The sequence below is a fragment of the Poromitra crassiceps genome, assembly GCF_964638095.1.
Source record: "Poromitra crassiceps genome assembly, contig: HAP1_SCAFFOLD_290, whole genome shotgun sequence".
Taxonomy (NCBI): domain Eukaryota; kingdom Metazoa; phylum Chordata; class Actinopteri; order Beryciformes; family Melamphaidae; genus Poromitra; species Poromitra crassiceps.
Genome location: NW_028152110.1, coordinates 227,967 through 250,011, shown reverse-complemented (window position 1 = coordinate 250,011; position 22,045 = coordinate 227,967). Strand labels below are relative to the sequence as shown.

The following is a 22,045-nucleotide window of genomic DNA, read 5'->3' as shown; positions in this document are numbered from 1 at the left end:
CTTCCACCAGTGCTGCAGCCAGGATCTGTGCACATGCGCTGTTCACTCTCAAAACAAAGGGATTTGGGAGGGCTGTGGGCGCTCGCTCGTACCTAGTGACCAGGTGGAGGTGGGGTCAGGTAGAGCGACGGCAATGCATTCTTGACAGACTCGATATTTGCATGCACGAACGTGCACGGACATACTAACGTTAGTAAAAGCACAGATGGCAGACCCAATGAAAGACGGACCCGAGGAGGATCATTTTGTATTGCCCCTGGATGCTCAAATGAGCACTATTGTCTAAAAGACAGTGGTAAAGTCATTTGTTGTTCTTCATGAAGAAGGTGCCCCGCAACTGCTCTCGTCTCAGCCCCTCTGCAGTTGATCTGAAAATAGGTGAGTAAACTCTCTGCCACATTTCAAAAACGTTTATCCTCCCCCGTTTATAATTGTCTTGACCATCAAAATTGCACTTGTGAAATTAATGAATATGCTACAACACAGCACAGCGAATCCCACACTAGCTGTTGTAAACAGTAGCATCCATGGTGGTACGCTAGCTACACATAGCAATCCTACGCTAATATAACAAAATTATATGCTCAACACGGAAGGTCAAATCGCGATGCCTTTAAAGGACTATATGTATTTTTTCACCCCGAATCTAATGCTGCCACCCACGAGTCTCTATGGGTTAGGGTTACGGAGATACAAGCCGTTCGTCGGCTAGCAGCTAGCTTTAGCGATTCTGCATTGATTCACAAATGTCAAAAGTCTATTATTACATTATCTACATTTTCTGGGAAACGGATGGTCAAATCGCGATGGCTATAAAGGACTATATGTATTTTTTCGCCCCGAATCTAACGCTGCCACCCCCGAGTCTCTCCGAGTTACGGTTACAGAGATACAAGCCATTCGTCGGCTAGCAGCTAGCTTTAGCACTTCTGCTTAACAAATGTTGAACGCTCCGGTGGAATGGTGTCCAGCCTGTTATTTTGTGTCCTGTCGCATCATCAAGGTTCTGCTTCTGGCACCATGCATGTTTATATGATGGATGCTCAGTCAGGTGATATGTTTTGACTCGTTCTTTATTGCAACTTAACGTCAGTGAAGCTTGTGCTTCTTCTTCTTCTTCTGCACTTTCCACTTTTACTGTGGCTTTCCTGCATTCTTGGAACCCTGACTGCCACCTGTTGGCTAACTCTTGTAACAGAGGGCAGCATTTGTATTAAAAAAATATAATGGAAATAAATGCATTTGTTTATTTTAATTATGGATCATAATACAATGCAATTCCAAATTAACTTTATTTTGAAAGTAGCCACACAGTGAGAAAAAACTAAGTGAATTCCAAATGAACTTTATTTTAAAAGTAGCCACACAGTGAGAAAAAAATAAAGTGAGAAAAAATAAATCATGTATTGGGGAAAAAAGAAGTGATGCATCGATTTAAGATGCATCGAGATGCATCGATAATCGTTTTATAGTCGAATCGTAGCCCTCTGAATCGTAATCGAATTGTGAGGCTAGTGAAGATTCACAGCCCTACAAGGCAGGCATTTTAACAAGCTAAGATAAGCACAATTGTGGTTCAACAATTTGACAACAGTGGTTGAGCATATAGTTTTGTGTGGCAAATATATCGTATATAGTTTTCTATTATTAGCCTAGGATTGCTATGTAGCTAGCGTACCACCATGGATGCTACTGTTTACAACAGCTAGTGTGGGATTCGCTGTGCTGTGTTGTAGGCATATTCATTCATTTCACAAGTGCAATTTTGATGGTCCTCCATCTGTGCTTTTAGTTAACGTTAGTATGTCTGTGCTCCATTTTTACCGGTGAGTAAACAACAAGCAGCGCTGCAGCCTGGCTGCATACACAAGAGCTATAATGCGTGTGACGTCACCATCTAGCTTTCAACAACATGGCGGCGCTCAGTGGCGAAACAGGGCAAAAACAGGGAAATACATTTTAGTTTTGCAGCCAATGAAGCTGTAATTCACATTTGATTGCAGGGTTCTGTCTTACCCAAGGTACAAAGCAAACAAACCACACTTGTATTGTTCAAATCAATGCTTCATCTCCACTTTAAATCCATACATGTAGCTTTTAAACTGGTTAGGAAATCATGTTGCCTCTATGCAAAAGTTAATTTCCAACACGGACAGGCTAAAGCTGGGGATTGGCAAGGACCTCATGGGTATACATGGGTGACGATACCATGCACCGTGTATACCGGGGTTCAACCTGGCCATGTTTTTTTTTACCATTTTATAATTTTGGAGCCGGAATTGTAACAGAGCAACGTTGATCCAAAACATTGTTATTTTTGGGCTGGTATTTTGATACAAGGTTTATGTTTTATTCCTTGGAATATAATTTCTTTCTCTCCAAAGGTGAGAATTTAAATGCCTTTTATTCTGAAAGTAAATTGAGGTATTTCCGTTGCTAGTCTGGCATAACTGTCACTCTTTTAACACAGCCCAAATATTACTGCCGTGTTTCAGAAAGGTAACGTTAGTTTAAATTTCGATGTTACATTGATTATATTGAGGAACTGTTTGTCCGTCCATGAACATTTTGTGGCGCTGCCACAGTTGATGTATTGGAGACAATGTCAGGTCAATCTACTGGTTTAGTGTCTTGCAGGCTGCAGCCACAGTGAGTTCATGCATTGAAACACCCGCTGCGGGGGGGCGGCTGAACATTGGTTGGTGAGGCGATGTGAATGTGTCAATGGCAATTACCCCATGCTGCGGCTTACCTGTTAAAAAAAACATGGCTGTTTGTGTCATTTGATTGTAATCACCTGTTATTTTCCTACCTAGATGCCCATGTGGTGATGTAACAGAATACTATCAATAGAAAGCTGTATCCATAATCATCTGCTGAAAGTGGAAGGTTTCTCCGGGCTCACTGAATAGGCCATTTTCAACCAGCATGATTTGTGACATCACGAATACTGGAGCCAATCCCTGTCCAGTATTCAGCAGTTAAAGCCATTGTTTGTATGCTGTGATTGGCTAGTTATGTTCTAGAATGATAACCCTGATTGGTTGCTTTGGAATTTTTAATGAGGCAGAAGGAGGGGAAGTCATTTTAAGGATTTTAACAAGATAATTTAAACTTTTTGTGTGGGTAAAAAACTATCAGAAACAAATTATTATTCATACTATTAGTATTTTATATACATAATTTGTCTTTAACCAATACATAAATATTGTCTTTAATCAAATTATTGCCAAAATATATGAAACACCAATGTGGACTATATGAACCAAAAGCCACAAGCTTCAGTACACCTCAGCATACTTCAAATGTTTCCTGACGGGATGCGGCCTGAAATTCATTTACATTTTAGATTTGATTTCAAACATGTTAAAAAAAGAAAAGGAAAAAGATAAACAATAAAAGAAATATAAGTAAGAAAAGAAATATAGGCAATAACATGCCAAACAAGGGTAAACAATTGAATTCACAATAAGCATATACAACAAGAATTCATTCATTCAGTCATTTGATGTTTTGACAATGGTGGTGGAAAACAAAGTCTCAAGCACTCATCCAAAATGTCCAACATCAACCTACAATGTGTCAAATCATTTGTGACTAATTCCTTCTTAAATAACATCCTGCTCTCAGACATGCCAAAACAGCAGTCTGCACTGGCACCAGATAGCAGCGTGAACATATGGCAACATCACATTAAGAACTTCATCTGGCCCAGGAATGCTCCCTATCCCTTTGGCCCAGCTCCTTTGAGTTGTTGAGTTGTTGTTTGAGTTGTTGGCCCAGCTCCTTTGAGTTGTTGAGTTGTTGTTTGAGTTGTTGGCCCAGCTCCTTTGAGTTGTTGTGCTCGATGAGGTGGGTCTTCTCCCTGAGGTATTTGGAGATTAAGCAAGAGCTCCACATGTCCCACCCCAGATAACTGTGCTAATGTCTTCCTGCCAGACACACAGGGGAGGAAAGGCTTTGGCTTTTGTTCCAGAGACCAAGGAGCAAAAGACACAATTCAAAGCAACTGCAGAACTTAAGGGCCAAAATTGCCCCCAAGATTTTTCATTCAATTAATTTTCCATCTCTAACACACACTCAGCACCTGCAAGCTGGTTGCCAGAAGAACACACACACACACACACACACACACACACACACACACACACACAAGCTGGTTGCCAGAAGCACACACTCACACAAGCAGCACTGTTGTTCACACTACGCTTTAGCAACCTTATGCACTCATTTATATTTTTTTAAAGTGCCCCCCCCCCCACTTTTTTGTAAATGCCCCCATTTTTAGACAGTGGGGGCAGAAGTTGTTCCCAATACAGAAAAGGAGCAACAGCCTCCAAAAGTAGACATTACAATTTGAGGATAGAACAAAAATGACGAGTATATTTATCAAGGCAACATTTAACTGACCTGTATTGAATAGGAATCAGCTTTACTTACTTTGCGAAGTATATTACATCTCCAAAGGAGGTGTGAGTGCAGTGTCAACAGTGTTACGCCAAAACCAAGGCTGATGAGCTTCTGAACTCCATCCACTGATTCAATTAAGCTCTCTATTCAGGATCATTTCTACCCCCGTTACAATGAAAGCCAGTCCTCAAACTCCAGCTCATTTATCCAACAGCACGCCTCAGACACAGGACCTCTGTTTGACAGTGTAAAAACCTGAGCAGGAGAAAAAGCATGCGTTTTGGGTAGTCGTCATTAAGGGAGGTCCTAAGTCCCTCTGCTGACACCATCTCACATTACAGCTATAAAACAATGTTCTTTTTTTAAAGAGCTTTTAAAGGACAAAGGTTCTTTCAAAGCTAAACATTAAGTCCAGCATGATTTGGTTGTTAGATTTGATTGAGTACTGCACACCACCACATGACTTTTGATGTTGAAAAGAGTGGGGCGAGTCAGAGCAACGATCCCGCTCTCTCTTTCTGTCTCCCTGTTGGAGGGAGGGAGGGCTGCATGTTAAAACAGGTTCAGGTCTCAACCTGTTTCTGAAGGAGCACTCAACACCTCTGACAAAGCCAAATAACAAGAAAACAAGCATGAGGTGCAAGCCTTCTTCAAGGTTAGACTTCACACCATCTGAGATGGACTAAATAAGCTAGACTTCACACCATCTGAGATGGACTAAATAAGATAGACTTCACACCATCTGAGATGGACTAAATAAGATAGACTTCACACCATCTGAGACTTCACACCCTCTGAGATGGACTAAATAAGCTTGGCTGCTTTCACCAAGACATAAGCCACTTTCAGACATGAACTCTGGACTCTGTCCGTTGAATCAGGTCTGGACATTCCCTGTTACCCTTTCAGACAAGAGCCATTGTTGTGTGTTCACACATGAGGACATCCTCCAGTGTAGAGTAGTGATATGATGTAGTGCAGTGATACTTAACTTGCGGCCCATGATAGGGTGCCAAGTGGCTCCCTGGCCATTTTCTAATTCACAATGAAAACTATAAAGTTGGACTGAGCTCCAGCTAAATTCTCAAATATTGCCACCTGCTCACCACCCAGGTACTTATATGTACTAACAAACTTAACTTAACCTATCCTGTGTGCACAAAATTGTTAGACTAAACTCCGGCTGACACCCTAAATACCTACAATCCGCTACAGAAAATTGTATATTATTAATGTTTGTTTATTAACTAGCCCCTGGCCTCCTGTCATTTTGCATAAGTGGCCTCCGGGCAAAGCAAGTTGAGTATCCCTGATGTAGTGTGTTGCAGGAATCGCAGTGTTTATGCGAGACAGAGTTTTCATAGTTTTTTTCAATGTAGACTACATCAGTCCCTAACCCATCACCTACATAACCCTAACCCTACATCAGAGATATATTTCAGAAAGCAATTCTCCACTCCATGAAAAAAACTTTCTATGCATTATTCTGGCGATAGGGTTAGAAAGCGTGGGCTTGCGATGTGCCAAAAAGTGAGCACCTGTTTGCACAACGCCCAAAAGTCGGCTGCCAAATAGTGATCGTGGTCACGTTAAACGCGGGAAAAAGCAATTTTATAAATGGCATTCAAGTCATATCTGACTTGTTTTCAATGTATTTCTCCCCACAAAAGTTATCTCTCAAATATATAGCCTATAAGGCCATGGCCACACTGATCCATCAGAAAATGGACAGAATTATAAAACGGATGGATGATGTTCATTGCATGTACAAGTAAACTACTTGTACAGCAGGTGGCGGTAAGCACCTTGGAGATGTCAGCGACCTGCCTATAAACTAAGAGAAGATGCTGTGCGCTACATTACTTATGTACCACTGAATGACCAGTTTGATGTAACGGTCAGCCAGTTTGAGTCACGCTCTTCCATAAAGCCCACCAGCTTTGATATCTGTTGGCTAGTTGTTGATATTTATAATGGTATTGTGGCTCTAAAATAGCATTTTTAAGCGGTGCCAGCCACTTCTATAAGTGACTCTGTGTGTTTGTAGGCGAGGTTTTGGGAAGACTCACCAGGATTTGGGAGAAACTGTAGGCTCTTTCATACACAGATCGCGGAAAAATAGCCGTTTAGGAGTCCCGTAAAGCCAGCCGCCTCGCCACAGAAATTGCTTTCACACGAGCCAAGCAGCACGGCCACATTACCGTGCTGCTCTGTACTTTCAGGTGAAATCCCCCGCTCCCGCATTGAAAGGCGAGCAGAGGGATTTCCAGCTCCTCCTAGCCCAAATTAATATTTTCATAGGTTAGTGTAGCCTAGGCTACTGTATGATGAACGAATTCAATTCAACAACAGACTTTCCTCCTTCTCCTAGTCCGCTGAGGAGATCTGTATCGGCATTTTCATTGGCTGTTTGCCGATATCATAACTTAATAAAAAAATGCGCTAATTTGCGGCTGCTGCACCTGGAAGAATCCCCTCCTACAGTAGTTCTGTGTCTGGAGCAATGTCCCGCCCACAGCGCTATCTGATTGGTTACACATCAAGCAATAGCCTATCAGAGAGCTCAGAGATGAAATCTTGACACCTCACCTCAGTGCTTTCTGTTCAGCCGCAGCCTGCACTAGACAGGGGGACAGTGCGAGGCTGCCTGAAGCGAGAGCAGCGGACTAGTTGGCTGTTGTAACTGTAACACTCACACTGTGTTAAGGTAAAGCAGCAGATATTGTCATGCCAAAGTTGTAATAAAGTTAATATACATAATAATTACCTACGCTGACATTGCAAAAACACCACGATCTTATGAGCGATTCGTATGAAGCGCTGCCTCGCACAGTGTGGTGTGTGGAGATAGGTCTGTCTATCAGTCTACTTTTTTTACTTTCACTCGTCACTTTCTTGATACATGAGGTGATTTCCCCTGTAATTTTTTTATGAATGAGCTGACCATTCGCACCTTTTCCGGCTCGCTGCGACGACCTTTCAAGTGGAGGCGGGTTGTCCGCCAATACGGCGATGTGACAACCTTTGGTGCCGGGACAAAAGGCGTACAAGAATTACCCACCAACGCGCGTTCATGCCTTTCACATCGGAGCCGCGAATCCTAATTTCCGCGCATTTTTCGGCTTTCATGGCCGGTGTGAAAGACCCTTGTGTGTGTGTGTGTGTGTGTGTGTGTGTGTGTGTGTGAAACTGTGTGTGTGTGTGTGTGTGTGTGTGTGTGTGTGTGTGAGAGTGAGAGAGAGAGAGAGAGAGACAAGACATGATACAATGACATTGGCTGGGTTTCCCAAAAGCTTCTTTGCGCTAAGAAGCTAATTCAACCCTTCTTAAGGCCCCCTTAAGAAGCAAACGCGTTTCCCAATTGCTTCTTTACGAAGGCATGCGTTTCCCAAAAGCTTCTTAGCGCCAAGAAGCTTCTTTGACCCTTCTTAAGGCTCCCGTAAGAAGCCAACGAAGCCAACGCGTTTCCCGATTGCTTCTTAGCCTAAAATTATCTTCCAATTATCCTCCGTTAAGAAGGCTGCGTTTCCCAAAAGCTTCTTAGTGCTAAGATGATCTTTCGTTAAGAAGGTTTTGTAAGAAGGGTCTGGAGCCTTCTTAACACCTTCTTAATGACAAAACACTGGCAGATCCAGCCGCGTCAGGCAAAAGGAGATACTTGTGTCCACTGTTCCTCTTGTGTTTTTCCCTTTTTCCTTTCTTTCATGTACCCTTTAGTGTTTAAAATTAGGGAACACTTGAAAATCTCCTCTGTATGTATGGTTGCTTGTGTTTTAAATGTTTTACCGTAGGCTATATTCCTCTAATCAGAATGGATTCCTTTTATAATGTTGTGGATTTATATAGCACCTTTCACAGAACCCAAGGTCGCTTAAATTCTGTAGTGTTTCTCTGTTTTGTTGTATGCTGTGTATATAAAGCAATTTGAACTGCAGTCCATGTCTGAAATAAATAATGTTTAATAAAGTTTAACATGACCATGATTAGGTGTTAACAGTGTTTCTCAACCATTGAGTCGTGGCCCACTGCTGGGCTCAGAGTGCCATCAAGTGAGCCGCTCCAGTTAAGATGCTTCTTAAGAGCCTTCTATTTTTTTTATTTTTCTCGACTGTTAAGAAGGCGTTTGGGAAACACTTCTTTGGAGCCTTCTTAACTCCTTAAGAAGCTTCTTAACTCCTTAAGAAGCTTCTTAACTCTTAAGAAGCTTCTTTGTTGGGAAACTCAGCCATTATGAGTGCTACTCCTCATCAGTGCAGTTAAGAGACAGGGAGATAAATTAACCATAACAACAATATCACAGAAAATAGGTAAAAATATAAAATAAGTCAATAGAAAATAAGTAAAATAAGTATATACAAATACAATATACAAAATATACAGTATACAATGAATTAACAAATTATGTTATGACTTTTCATTGTATGCCATCTCTTTTTCACTTTGAATTGCATTACATATATGAAAACATGCTATATAAATAAAAACTGCAGTATGCATTAGTCAGCCTACCTGAAGCTGTGATGGTGACAGTGCTGTCATTGTTCTGCCTGGAGCTCAGAGTTAATCTGCTGTAATCCGCTGTTAGAATCCCCTGAGTCCATCCTTCTTTAATCCCTCAGAGCAGCAGCGGAGAGGAGAGCCCGTATGGACTCTGTGGACAGTCTAGGGCTGCAACTAACCTTTATTTCCACTGTCGATTATTTTCTCGACTAATCTATTAGTTGTTTGCTCTATACCAGTGATTCCCAAACTGTGGGCTTTGGCCCACTAGTGGGCCGTGGAGGTACTGCAGGTGGGCAGTGAGCGGTCAATCAAATGGCTGTAGCAGGGCCAGTTTTAAAGCTACAGTGGAGATCCTGTTATCAGAAGAAACTAGAAGACCTAAGGGACCCATTGGCAAGCATAGCATATTATGCTAGCTTGTCGGCAAGGGGACTAAATAACGCTCCAAACCTAGGTTGAATTTGGGCGAGGGAAAACTATTTCAAAGGGGCCCCTTGACCTCTCAGCTCAATTTATTTGAATGAAAAGTGGTTCAATGGGTACCACAAGTCTCCCCTTTACAGATAAGTTAGCATTTTTCACAGCTTAGCATTACGGTAATAGCTTGTGGATTGATTTCTTCTGTTGTTGCTCATCACATTTTGTCTCAACAAATGTGTTATGCATGCAAATACTTCTGATGAGTAAGGGGGGAGAAAATGTTGGCAATCTGCTTTTGAGTAATTTGCTGAAATGTTTTTGTGGATGGATTATCAATTTCCTTTATGTCCAAGTTTAGCAAGTTCACATGTTCACATGCTCTGTTAATGAAATAAAAAATATATCATATAAAAAAATATAGGGTTAGGGTTAAGGCCCCTACACATGATCTGTGCCCGGCTGTGGGGGACAGCGTTTCTGCTCCACTAGGTGGCAGCACTAACCTTGGTGACGCACAGCTCGATTTTGACACTTTTGCCCAGAGTTCAAAATATCTCAACGCTGACCTACGTGTCACTGACCTTTCATGAGCGCAACCAATCAGAGGAGGAAAAGAAGATAGCCGGTGCTCGCGCAGTTGCTGCTTGCACTAAATGCAATATTCAGCTCTACTAGATGCCAGAAAACCACTATTATACATTTAGCGAGTGAGGAGAGTAATATTGTTTTGAGCAGTGAAGGAAGCCGCACCAATCCAATAAATATAATGAATAGGCTAATAGTTTGGTTGATGATTACATTTTATGCAAGAATAGGAGAGTTAAACAGACCAGTTTCCTTAAAGACCCCCTAAAGCCATATTTTAACATATATAAATACTCTACTTTGAATAATAATTTGTCTGATGATTTCCCCCACAAAAAATGGTTAAAATATCTTGTTCGTTCAGCCACGGCTATCGCTAAAATGAAATGAAAGACCACCTGTGAGGCAGTCAAGTTGTTATATCTCAACAAATTGACCATGGGTTGTACTGCACGACCACCTTGTATTTTTGGGCTTATGGTAAATGGTAAATGGCCTGCATTTATATAGCGCTTTTATCCAAAGCGCTTTACAGTCAGTTGGTACATTCACCCATTCACACACCGATGGCGGCAGGTTACCACGCAGGGTGCTGGCACACCATCAGGAGCAATTTGGGGTTCAGTATCTTGCCCAAGGACACTTCGACATGCGGACTGGAGGAGGCGGGAATCGAACCACCGACCTCTTTTATCCAAGGCGATTAGTGGACGACCCGCTCTACCTCCTGAGCTACAGCCGCCCCTGGCTTACTTTAATTTAAATTCATTTTGTTTGTTTGTTTTACAACTGGAAGCACATAGCCCTATTTCTTCACAGCACACCTGTTCAATCAGACTCTGGCCTGACAAAGGTAGCCTGGTAAACCGCCCGTCACGTGAACTCACATTTCATTTGGTTCTCCGTGACGGTCTGGACCCGCACAGGCAGTTAAGATGATTGGTCGAGCCATGCCGGCCCGACGAATCAGCGGCGGCCGTAGGCGGGCTTAGGCTCGTCTGGGCAAGTAGTGGGTACATGGTCTTTGTAGTTCTTTTCACTCGTCAACATGGCTGCCGCCGCGGAAGTGACAGGCAGTCTGAATGAAATTGAATGTAACGTTCCCAATTCTATGTATTAAATTCTAAAAAACGACCCTCAACATTTGGGAAGGCTAAGCCACACAACTAGTTTGTTATAATCTAACTAAATGCTTCGAAGGTGACTTTACGACCGTGAGGACTCAATCAATGAATACCACGGAGATCATCCACAGGCACCTTCGGCGATCTGATTGGTTGAAGTTAACACCCACCAGCGGTGATAGCCAGATGGGTCATCCAATCACCTGCCAAGTAGCTTGGAAAAAGTGCCCGCCTCCGTCAGCGGGTCTGGTGACTTCATTCCCAGATCGACTGGTTTAGTGAAACCTATGTGGAGGTATACCGTCCATCTGGCAGCGTCAGGTTATGACAAAGGCCATTTGGCTGAAATGCAGACTTACAGCAGAAATACAGACTTTTGTCTGTAACGGAGCCCACAGCATAAGAATTTCACACATGCATACTTGTACTACCGAGTGACAATAAAAATCTTGAATCTTGAATCAACAGTTTTCTTTCCTTCCTTCCTTAAACTATCTCCCTTCCTAAACTTGTGTGCATTGGTAAAGAGACCATGCTATTACAAGCCCCTTTTTTGTCAATTGTCCCCCCTCCAAGAGCACCTTGCATACAAAGGTAAATGTACGTACAGTATGTACAGAGCACGCACGCACACACACACACACACACACACACACACACACACACACACACACACACACACACACACACAGTGGTAGGGTTAGGGTACAATATGTACAGAGCACGCCAGCTGAGTGACTCTTTTACCACACAGAAGAAACATGACTTTCATTCAGTTATTCCCTACTTTAGCCAGGCAGCACTTACTTGGCATTCCACACATTCCAAGGCCAGATAGTGGGGGTTGGAGGAGGTAGTGGGGGTTGGAGGAGGTAGTGGGGGTTGGAGGAGGTAGTGGGGGTTAGAGGAGGTAGTGGGGGTTGGAGGAGGTAGTGGGGGTTGGAGGAGGTAGGGGGGTTAGAGGAGGTAGTGGGGGTTGGAGGAGGTAGTTGGGGTTGGAGGAGGTAGTGGGGGTTGGAGGAGGTAGTGGGAGGTTGGAGGAGGTAGTGGGGGTTGGAGGAGGTAGTGGGGGTTAGAGGAGGTAGTGGGGGTTGGAGGAGAACAGGTAGTGGGGGTTGGAGGAGGTAGTGGGGGTTGGAGGAGGTAGTGGGGGTTGGAGGAGAACAGGTAGTGGGGGTTGGAGGAGAACAGGTAGTGGGGGTTGGAGGAGAAGCGTTCATAACTCCCATCCAAAAGAGTCAAGTGGGGGAAATGCCGCACATGAGAGCACATTTTGCACAAAATGAAACCAATGATCATCAGGGAGGTGAGGAATTGAATGTTGTAAATTAATTCAAATACTTAGGTGTTATGTTAGACTCCACACTCTTGTTCAGGAGTCATGTCAAAATGATCTCGAAAACGATTAAATTTAATTCATGTAATTTTAGACAAATAAGGTGTTCCTTATCTAATAGTGCTGCTCTGATGTTCCTGCATTCCATGATACTCTCACATATGAGCTACTGCTTAACCAGTTGGTCTATGACAGGCTCAACAATTCTTAAACCAATCGAATCACTTTACAAAAAAGCATTAAAAATCCTAGATAAAAAACCCTTCACCTATCATCACTGCAATATTCTAACCAAATTCAACATGCTAAGCTTTGACAACTTCAGGAAATTCACCTCTGCCTGCTTGATATACAAAGTCCTGCATGGCCTAGCGTCTCCACCTCTTTTAACCTTGATTAAATATAGATCTACTGCCAATCCGACCCGGCTAACTAGAGCCATCACCAACAGGGATTGTGAAGTTCCGCTCAGAAGAACCCTGTTTGGTCAAAACGTGCTATCCTTTAAAGCAGTGATCCTCACTATTTCTTCGATGAGAGCAGCACTGGCAGGACAAAGTCAATAGGAGAGCCACTTTTACCGCAAAACACCAAAAGCCACCCCAACCAAGCACATCTGCCTACCATTTTTTTGTTTGATTGTTTTCCACACACACACACACACACACACACACACACACACACACACACACACACACACACACACACACACACACACACACACACACAGAAAATCTTTCAGGCCTGGAGGGATTTCGAAACGTACCCCGACCGCAACGGTGGGGGCCATCGCTGGCGACGCTGAAGTTTTATCTAACCTGTTCACATCTATGTTCGCAATGGCATCCCTAGTATCATCATACTATTATGGGATGCGATGTGAACAGTTGTATTATGGGATGTGCGTTTCCCAGGCAACGACACACGTTGACACGTTTTGGAACAGCGCTGCACGCTGGCACAATACTCCTAAAAGCAAAATGCTTATTGTTTTGAATGATTTGGCACCTTCTATTACTGTCAACACCAGTATTGTTGTATTGTAATAATATGCCATAAAGGTTTATTGACATTTTGGGGAGAGCAGGGGGGATGAAATCTTAAAAAAAAAAAAAAAAAATTTAGAGCCGCCAACTAAAGCTTCGAGAGCCACGCAATGAGGAGCTAGGCTTTAAAGGAAGCGCTGTATGGAACAGCCTACCTCCCTCTATAAGGGGTAGCTCCAGCTTGGCCACCTTCAAGGGCCATCTGAAGGCGTGGCTGAGAATTAACCAGTCTTGTGACCATGTGTGATTGTGCAGGATGCTCACACATGTACTAACTTTTACATTAATCATTTATTTTTCCTTTTCTCTCTTTTACTAATTGTACTATTACTGATATGTAATGTATATGCAATGTGTATCATCACACTGTTGAGATGACTGGAGGTTTCCCAGGTCATTTTTCTTATTGCATTTATACTATACAATGGCGTTCGTCCTTTCGCTAAGAAGTAGCAGCATTATGAGCAAAGGCTTGTTGGCATGTTGTCTCCTTACTGTACTGATCAGTGAGACAGCCCCTTACACCAGGCAGCATGTTGGACTGAGAGACAGAGACAGTGGACCATAGTCTTTTAGTGGCATCTGCTGGGCGGAAGTTGAAGAACACATTAGGATCTAATTCAACATCCATTCTCCTGTGTGATATTTTTTAAACCATTGAGAGGTCTGAGATTTGCTGCAGGGTATTGTGCATCATTTCATCAATTCCCATAAATCTAGTGCTTAAAATCCAACCAATGTTTGCACCGCTGTAGAACACCGCCAATGCAGACGACTGGCCAGATGCGCTGCATCAATGGACCGAGTCCGACTTCCGCTGGAGTGTTGCATCGGCCCTCACGGTTTCTCCCGTGTCGGGGGTTGGCTATATTCTTTGGTTGCTAGTAGGGATGGCGAAAATGAAAAAACTAAATTGACCACAACCAACCCGCATTAACCGATCATTAATCGGTTAACCAAGAACATTAAAATGCGCTATTTGACTGTCTGTGACCGTCTGAAATGGGAATCTTTTTTTATGTTAATTTTTGCTTGCACGTTACAAATATACATACTTCAGCATGCGCTGGGAGGCGTCAGCAGTGATGTTAACTGGGGTCGTAAGGTGTTTCGGGTCTGTTCAACATCATACACCCTCGCCCAGTAGACCCAGCCGAGGCCGATTAAGCCCCCGACCCGCATCCCAGAAGCAGCCGCTCACGGATCAGCCTTCCTACTCTGTCTGCAACGTTGCCCGCGGAAGGGTCGATCACGCCCAATCCACTGCAATAGAGTCAGTGCTACACCGCAGCATTGCAAGACCCTTCGGTGCATGGAGGCAAGTATGCTGACACAACCACAGTAAATTCTTCACTTTCCTGAGAGTGATTTACATACTTAAAGTCGAACTGAACCTGTTCGTCACGTGCATAATGCGTCCGTTTCAGACTGAAAACATAGTTTGTCTAAGATGACAGGTTGAGAGGCGGGTCATAGTATCATGTCGATGATTTTATTTGACAATTCTGGGGACTGGATTGGGCTTTGGCCAATCCTGGCGTGTTCCGCCTCCAAATCGAGTGGGATTCAGTGTGTTGTGGCGCTCCCCTCGGGAAGACCCTTTTGACGGGAGGTTAGTGGCTGAGTGGAGCTCAGCGACCCGCAGGCAGCCAGCTGCCTTCGTGTTGCTGAGCGGAGAGTGCAGCACGTCGGCCTAGAATCTCCGAAGTGCGACCCCTAACAACCAAGCTCTCGGATGCGCACGCCATTATCGCTACGATATCCCTGGAATGCGCGTTTTAACGAGCCAGTTACATTTCTTTGCATTCTCAGAGATTATAGTTTTTGTTTTTTGTTCATGTTTCTAACAATTGGCCAAGTTAGTAGTTAGTTTATGGGATAGGAATTCTGCCAGATGACAGGCACTAGGCGCCATTTTCTACTTCATTTGGAAGAGAAAATTATCCAGAAATGAAGATTTGATTGACAGCTGCATGTCGTGATATGATTGGTTGAAATGGGGTAGAAATTTGATAGTACTAGGTGACGTCAGCAAACTGTACATTACTGTTATCAATGAAATCTTGAAAAATGAACTTTTGATGTGAAAAAGTGTGAAAAACTAAAGAAATTACCGGTAGATTGTTGTGATTTTGTTTGCATACATTATTAAATACCGTAGGTGCACTGCATACCCAGGTATTTGAACTAAAATAAAATAAAAGTCATTTTTGGGTTCAGCTCGACTTTAAGAGTAAATCCACTCAGAGTTTGAGCACAGAAGTCTCAAATTTGAGTTTGCTTAAAACCTTAGCTTGAGAGTGTGCTATTATCTTTGTTTGTGTCTAGCATTGAGTTATTACAGTATGTATTCACCTTATGTAGCCGCACCCATTTGACCCAGCTGTAAGGTCTGAACATAAGGTGTATACTGTGTTCATTTGTCAAACTTCTGTAACACTTATTTTCAAAATACTGGGGGGGGGGGGGTGAATATTATGAATAAAGGACTGAGAGGTTGATGTGCTCTACACTTCCTTGTTCTCTCTCCCTTTGCAGCAACAAATAAGACACTCTTACCTGTAGCGATAATATACAGTGAGTGGTGGAATGAGGGTCGGCAGCAGGGCAGACTGGCAAAACTGTCTGTTTATCTAACTGTTTACCAAAAAAAAGGGGGGGTAGGCTATTCGGGAAATATTGCAATATTTTTCAGTTACACCAGAAGTGATCCTACCTGGCTCCGCTGACGTCCACTCCAACCATCAGCTGTCCATTGAGGGACAGGAGTTCGTCTCGGAGTTTGATGGCTCCACAGCAGGCGGCCGGGCTCCTCTTCCTCACCTCCGTCACCCAGAGGCAGCCCACCTCCAGGACGGGCCCCGTAGGTCTCCTCCTCCTCCGGCTGCCCTTTGGCCTTCCCTCTGGGTCCCCAAAGATCGGGATGTTCCCAAAGCTCAGGCCAAACTCAGCCACGTCCCCTCCAGACTTATGAAGGCAAACAGCACAGACTTCCACCTCTACAGCCTCCCCGGATGAGGGGGCTCTGTCAGCCTCCCTGGAGGAGGGGGGTTTGTCAGCCTGGGTGAAGTTGAGCTGGATGTACTCCACCAGCTTGTGGATGGCAGCCAGGCAGAGGACCATGTCCCCCCCAGTAACACTGGTGGAACTGCTGCTGCTGCAGACACTATCAGGCTCCCCATGCTGAGAGGACTCCTGGAGGAGGGAGAAGAAGAGCAGCCACATGCTAGATGAAATGTGATGACATTGTTTCATGCATTAGTAGGACTGGATTCCTGCTAGTTTGCTTAGCACACTGGTGTACTCACCACATTATGAAATAATAAGTAAGGGTTAATGCACGACGAGGTGTCCATTATCACTTTTTAAGGGACGACGCGAGAGGCGTGAACCGGTCCGAGGCGCCAGCCGAGGAGCGGTTTGTATGTAAACATACTTGGCCAATAAAGCTGATTCTGATTCTTCTTGTCTTACTATCGGGAATATGGCAAATAGGTGAATCTCCCAAAATGTTGGCGTGCTCCTTTACATCCCCTCCATGCGTTTCTGAGTCATATTGTAAACGTATTGTAACATATTGTAACGTTATCAATAATCAATAATCAACTCAAGGCGGATTCCATTTCTGCACTTAATTTCCAAGACGTACAGCTGCTGATGGCTTGGCCGCAGTCACGCCAAATCCTACGCCAATCCCGCAAAACCCCGCTAGCTCTCTCTCCTTAGCTTCACACCACCGCCCTCTTCTCCTGCTCCACAACAACTCCCTTCAGTTCCTCTGCCCTCTCCCATTCAATCCCCGGAGGAATACAACACGTGACTAGCACTACGCAGAGAGACGTTCAAGACTATACAGTCTTAAATCTTAATGTCTTAATCAGTCTTAATGTATGGATAAATAAACCCCACACAAACCAGCCCTCTACAATATTATTTGACAAACAACTTAATCTTCTGCTGAAGTTCAAAATGTTAAAGGTGCTGGAAGCGGTATTAAAATAAAATAAAATAAAAATACCGCATCAGATGTACAGATGTTTGGTGTTTCAGGAGTAACCAACATCGCCATTTGCAACATTTTGTGTTGCAAAGAGCTTTCTTCTGTGCTGCACTTTCTTGCTGAAACTTTGTTTGTAAGTTTTATATGTCTTGTTTTTTCTCTCTGTTAGTTTGAAGTGTGTAGATATTCCTAACCAGTGATACTTGACCTGTTTAAAACCTGTTCATTGCTCACAGCCTGGCCTGAGGTGGCCAGCCACTGTGGTTAGACGCTGATTGCTGGAAGGTGTGGCCTGACTCCCTGTTGAACCAGTATTTCTCAGCATAGTCAGTCTAGAGCGGCAGCTCTAGCAGCAGCCTCTGGGCATGAAGACTCTGGGCACAAAGGGAGTCTATCTGTGGGAGTCCATCGAGGGTAGGCCAGAGAATAGAGTTTTTGTTACTTCTCTTTGTCTAACTACTTGCTCATCTACCTAACTATGTGTCTTTTCCTCATCCCTGTAACCTCAGCCCAAATCTGGGCGATTTCAACATCCAGACCAAGGTAACCTTGCAATCTCTGCCTTTCCTTAACTTCTTCTCATCCTTCGACCTCTACCTCTCTCCAACCTCACTGTCTGTGACTCCTCTTCCTCACTGTGACTCATCCGACCACCACTTTATAACATTCTCCCTTCCCACCTCCTCCTCTCTCCTCCAAACCATCTCACCTGACCTATCTCCCTTCCTCACTACTCTCAACTCCTTTCTGTCCTCAGGTCTTGTTTTGGCTACTCTAAAGACTGCTAGAGTCAAGCCTCTGCTTAAGAAACCCTCCCTTGACCCTACTGCTATTCAGAACTACAGACCTGTCTCTCTTCTCTCATTCCTTTCCACACACAAAAAAACTTTACCACTCTATTCCTTCAAAGGGTCAGAGAGTGGAGGTTGTCCAGGAGTTTAAATACCTGGGTATTATTTTAGATAGCAACCTCTCGTTCAAAAAGCAGATAAAGAAAACTGCAGGGACTGTCAAACGTAATCTTCGGCAATTTAGATTAATTCGATGTCAGCTGAACACAGATGTGGCGAAACTGTATCTTCATTCTTTCATTTTATCACATCTGTCTTACTGTGCCACTACTTGGTCCCAGGCCAATAAAACAACAACGCAGCCACTCTTTACTCTATTCAAGCAAGCGCTGAAGGTCCTGGATAAAAAACCTAACAGTTATCATCATTGTGACATTATCAAGAAATATAACTTTCTAACACTTGAGAATTTTCTGTTGATGGCAAATGTCTGTTCCTTGTGTACTGTCCCTGCTTAAATAAACAATAAAGATAAAGGTTGTAGCTGTCATAGATTATGTTGCATAGTTGATTTCTCTATTGTTGACAAAATGTGTTACTGTAAGTTGCTGTGGATAAAAGTGTCTGCCAAATGACGTAATGTAATGTAACGTAATGTACCGTAAATTCCGGACTATAAGCCGCGGCTTTTTTCCCGTTTTTTGGCCTTTTTTGCCCCCTGCGGCTTATATAACGGTGCGTCTTATCTATGGATTTTTTCCAAAAAAAAAAAAAAATCTCTCTTTTTTAGCACTCTTTCTAACTATAAATCCACTTCTGTTTTAATTTCCTCTCTTGCCCTCTTTTAACAACATAACATAACATAACACAACACAGGTAAGCAGAAAGAAAAAGACGAAGCAATCACGCCATGAATGAGGAAATGACTCACCTGCTGGAGGCTGGAGATACACGCTTGGGCTAAACTTTTACTCCGTGAAACACTATCGATTAAGTCCGACATCGCTCAGAGGTTTTGAGCAGCTTGAAAACAAGTTTGAAAACGTGCAGAAGTCCATCCACTCACTCACTAAAGAAACTAAGGCAACCGTGAACAGAGTTTATAATGCGGAAAAGCGCATCCGCGCACTGGAGGACAAAAACAACACAGTGAGTCCGAAAATGGATAAAATGCAAAATCGAAACCCTGCACACGCAGGTTGATGACTTAATCAGCAGGAGTAAAAGAAATAACATTCGCCTGATCAATGTAAAAGAGGAGCTGAGATTGGTGACATGGACGCTTTCGTGGCAAAATCCTGTGTTACATCCTGGACCTGAAGGAAGGCGAGAAACCACCAGAGGTGGACAGGGCACACCGGGCGCCTCGGCCACGTCCAGACCCCGGCCTGCCACCGAGGGCCATCTTCATCTGCCTACTCCGCTGGCCCGACCGTCAACTCATCCTCCAGGCTGCGGGGAAGAAGCCCCTCACCTGGGAGGGTACGCGCTTTTTCGTCCGGCAGGACCTCTCCGCGTTGGTGCAACAGAAACGCGCAACATACAACAGCATCATCGAGTCAATGGATATCGCTTTGGCGTACTGTACCCAGCGAGACTCGTCATAACCAGACCGGACTATCTTTAGCACTCTTTCTAACTATAAATCCACTTCTGTTTTAATTTCCTCTCTTGCCCTCTTTTCACCACACCGCGGACACTGTGTGCCCAGCGGCGGAACAAGAGCTCAAAGTGAAACTGCCGAATATCTTTTGAGTTGGACTGGTCAATAGTACTGTGAGTAACTAAAATAAAAAAATAAAAAACGGAATTCTCTCTTCTTTAGCACTCTTTCTAACTATAAATCCACTTCTGTTTTAATTTCCTCTCTTGCCCTCTTTTCACCACACCGCGGACACTGTGTGCACTGTAAAAAAAACAAAAAATACCACAATGTGTGATTTTGTCTGGGGATTAGTGACCTGACTTTTGTTTTGTTGAAATGTTAATAAATGGGAGCTTCCCCAAACAGCCATCTCTTTCCCGACAATCCCCTCTGTGCACGAAGCCTTACATATGGTAATTAAACATCAAAACACCCGCGGCTTATAGACCGGTGCGGCTTATAGAAGAAAAAAATAGTCACCTTTGAAGGTGCGGCTTATAGACCGGTGCGTCTTATAGTCCGGAATTTACGATAATTTGCCGCGGTGCACCACGACGGTATAAAAAATCTAGGCTGCAGTAATACATGGAGAGGATAGGTGGCAGCAGAGTACTTGAATCCTTTTAGGACGATACACTCTGTGAGCACAATGGCAAAGTGGCGCTGTCCATTTTTCGGTTCATTGACTCCACAGGAAGCAATATTTTTTTTCGGATGATGGCGAAGGCTGGAAGCACCCTCTCTGCCTGTGATTGGCCTAGCGTCAAACGGTCATCCAATCACATTCGCTTGGCTATCCTGCGTCTCTTTCTACTGTCTGTGGTCAGACAGACAGCAGTTTTGCTTGGTAGCATATAGGCATGGGTCGATTTCCGGTTTTACCGGTTCGGTTCGGTATACGAGCCCAAACCGGTTTGATCACGTGCAAACCGGAAAAACCTTAAAGTCCCTGGAAACCAAAATCCACAAAAACGTTCTAACTATGTTATTTAGGGTCTTATGTTAGTAATTTTGTGCCTCCGAAATTATTATACATTACTTTCAACCCAAAGCCTTAAAATCGACACTTTTCTACAAGATTCTACAAAGTACTTCCTCATTGAAGACAGCAGTGCGCGAGGTGCTAAAACGCAGGAGCTTATGACGTCATAAGCTCTATATAACCTTTGTACACGCGCGCAATCCGCACCCACCCTCCTTTTTTTATTTTTTTATTTTTTTTATTAACAATATAGATGTACAAAATATGTCAGACAGACAATCACACATCACCATACTTAACACATTGAGTGCCACAGCGCTTCAGTAAAATTGTCTGGAGCCTGTGCCAGATTCACTTCCATTCAGTTGAAAACAGCTATAGAATTTTTTCTATTAGGGCTATATTGACAGGGCTGGACTCTAATGAAACATTGGACACTCCTGCTTCTTCCAAAGAAGAAATTTTGTTTCTAGACAGTTCCATTATGAAATGACAGCCTCTGAAAGAAGAGCACTTTCAAGGGTTTTCTGCTTTTTTTTTTTACTTTTCAAGATAAAGTCACTTTTATGAATACTTTTTGCACTCTAATTTCAAGCACATTCACTGACTCTGGCTGGTGTTTTCTGATGTGGTGGCGTGGTGTGGTTCTGTGCAGCCTGCGTGCCCCCCCCCCCCCTCTGAGCTGCGGGCTCCTCCCCACACGCACACAGTCTGTTTTCGCTTCCTCCGTTTTTGCCCCGGGTGGATCCCAGCGCAACAAGGAAATGGCAAACGGGAGTTACGGGACTGAAGGAAAAGGTTTGGCCGTTCGGCTTCGGGTGCTGCCTTTCTGGCAGGGAATCGTGTGGAGGAACTATATGCAGACGGATGGACAGAAGCAGAAGAGCTCAGTTGTGGGCGCGGATGCAGCCAACTGTCAGCTGCAGACAGAGCAATCTATATGGCTCTGGCTGCAGCATGCATCGGTTTCCCCTTTGATCACGGCTTTTTTTTCGCTTTCTCCTGCACAAAGTAAAGGATCTGAGGTGGGTGGCGCAGCTCCCGTGTAGATGTTTAAGGTGGCGCCGTGTGATCCCTTGAAGGGATTCATGCTCACTGGCTGGGTACGACCTTAAACAGCAGAATTATGGAATAATATGAATTATGATTTTAGGACGTCCACAGACGTCCTTGGCACTCCTCGTTACTTTTTTTTAGGACGTG

The 22,045-nt window shown here is 43.8% G+C and overlaps 1 pseudogene across 1 annotated transcript in view; it reads left to right on the top strand.

Annotated features, from left to right (window-relative positions):
* Positions 1 to 253: 253 nt before the first annotated feature.
* LOC310770992 (Golgi phosphoprotein 3 pseudogene) overlaps positions 254 to 22,045 on the top strand; it is a 47,660-nt pseudogene continuing 25,868 nt past the window's right edge. The window contains exon 1 of the transcript in view: positions 254 to 378. The product of the transcript in view is annotated as a Golgi phosphoprotein 3 pseudogene (transcript). The remainder of the gene's footprint in view (positions 379 to 22,045) is intronic.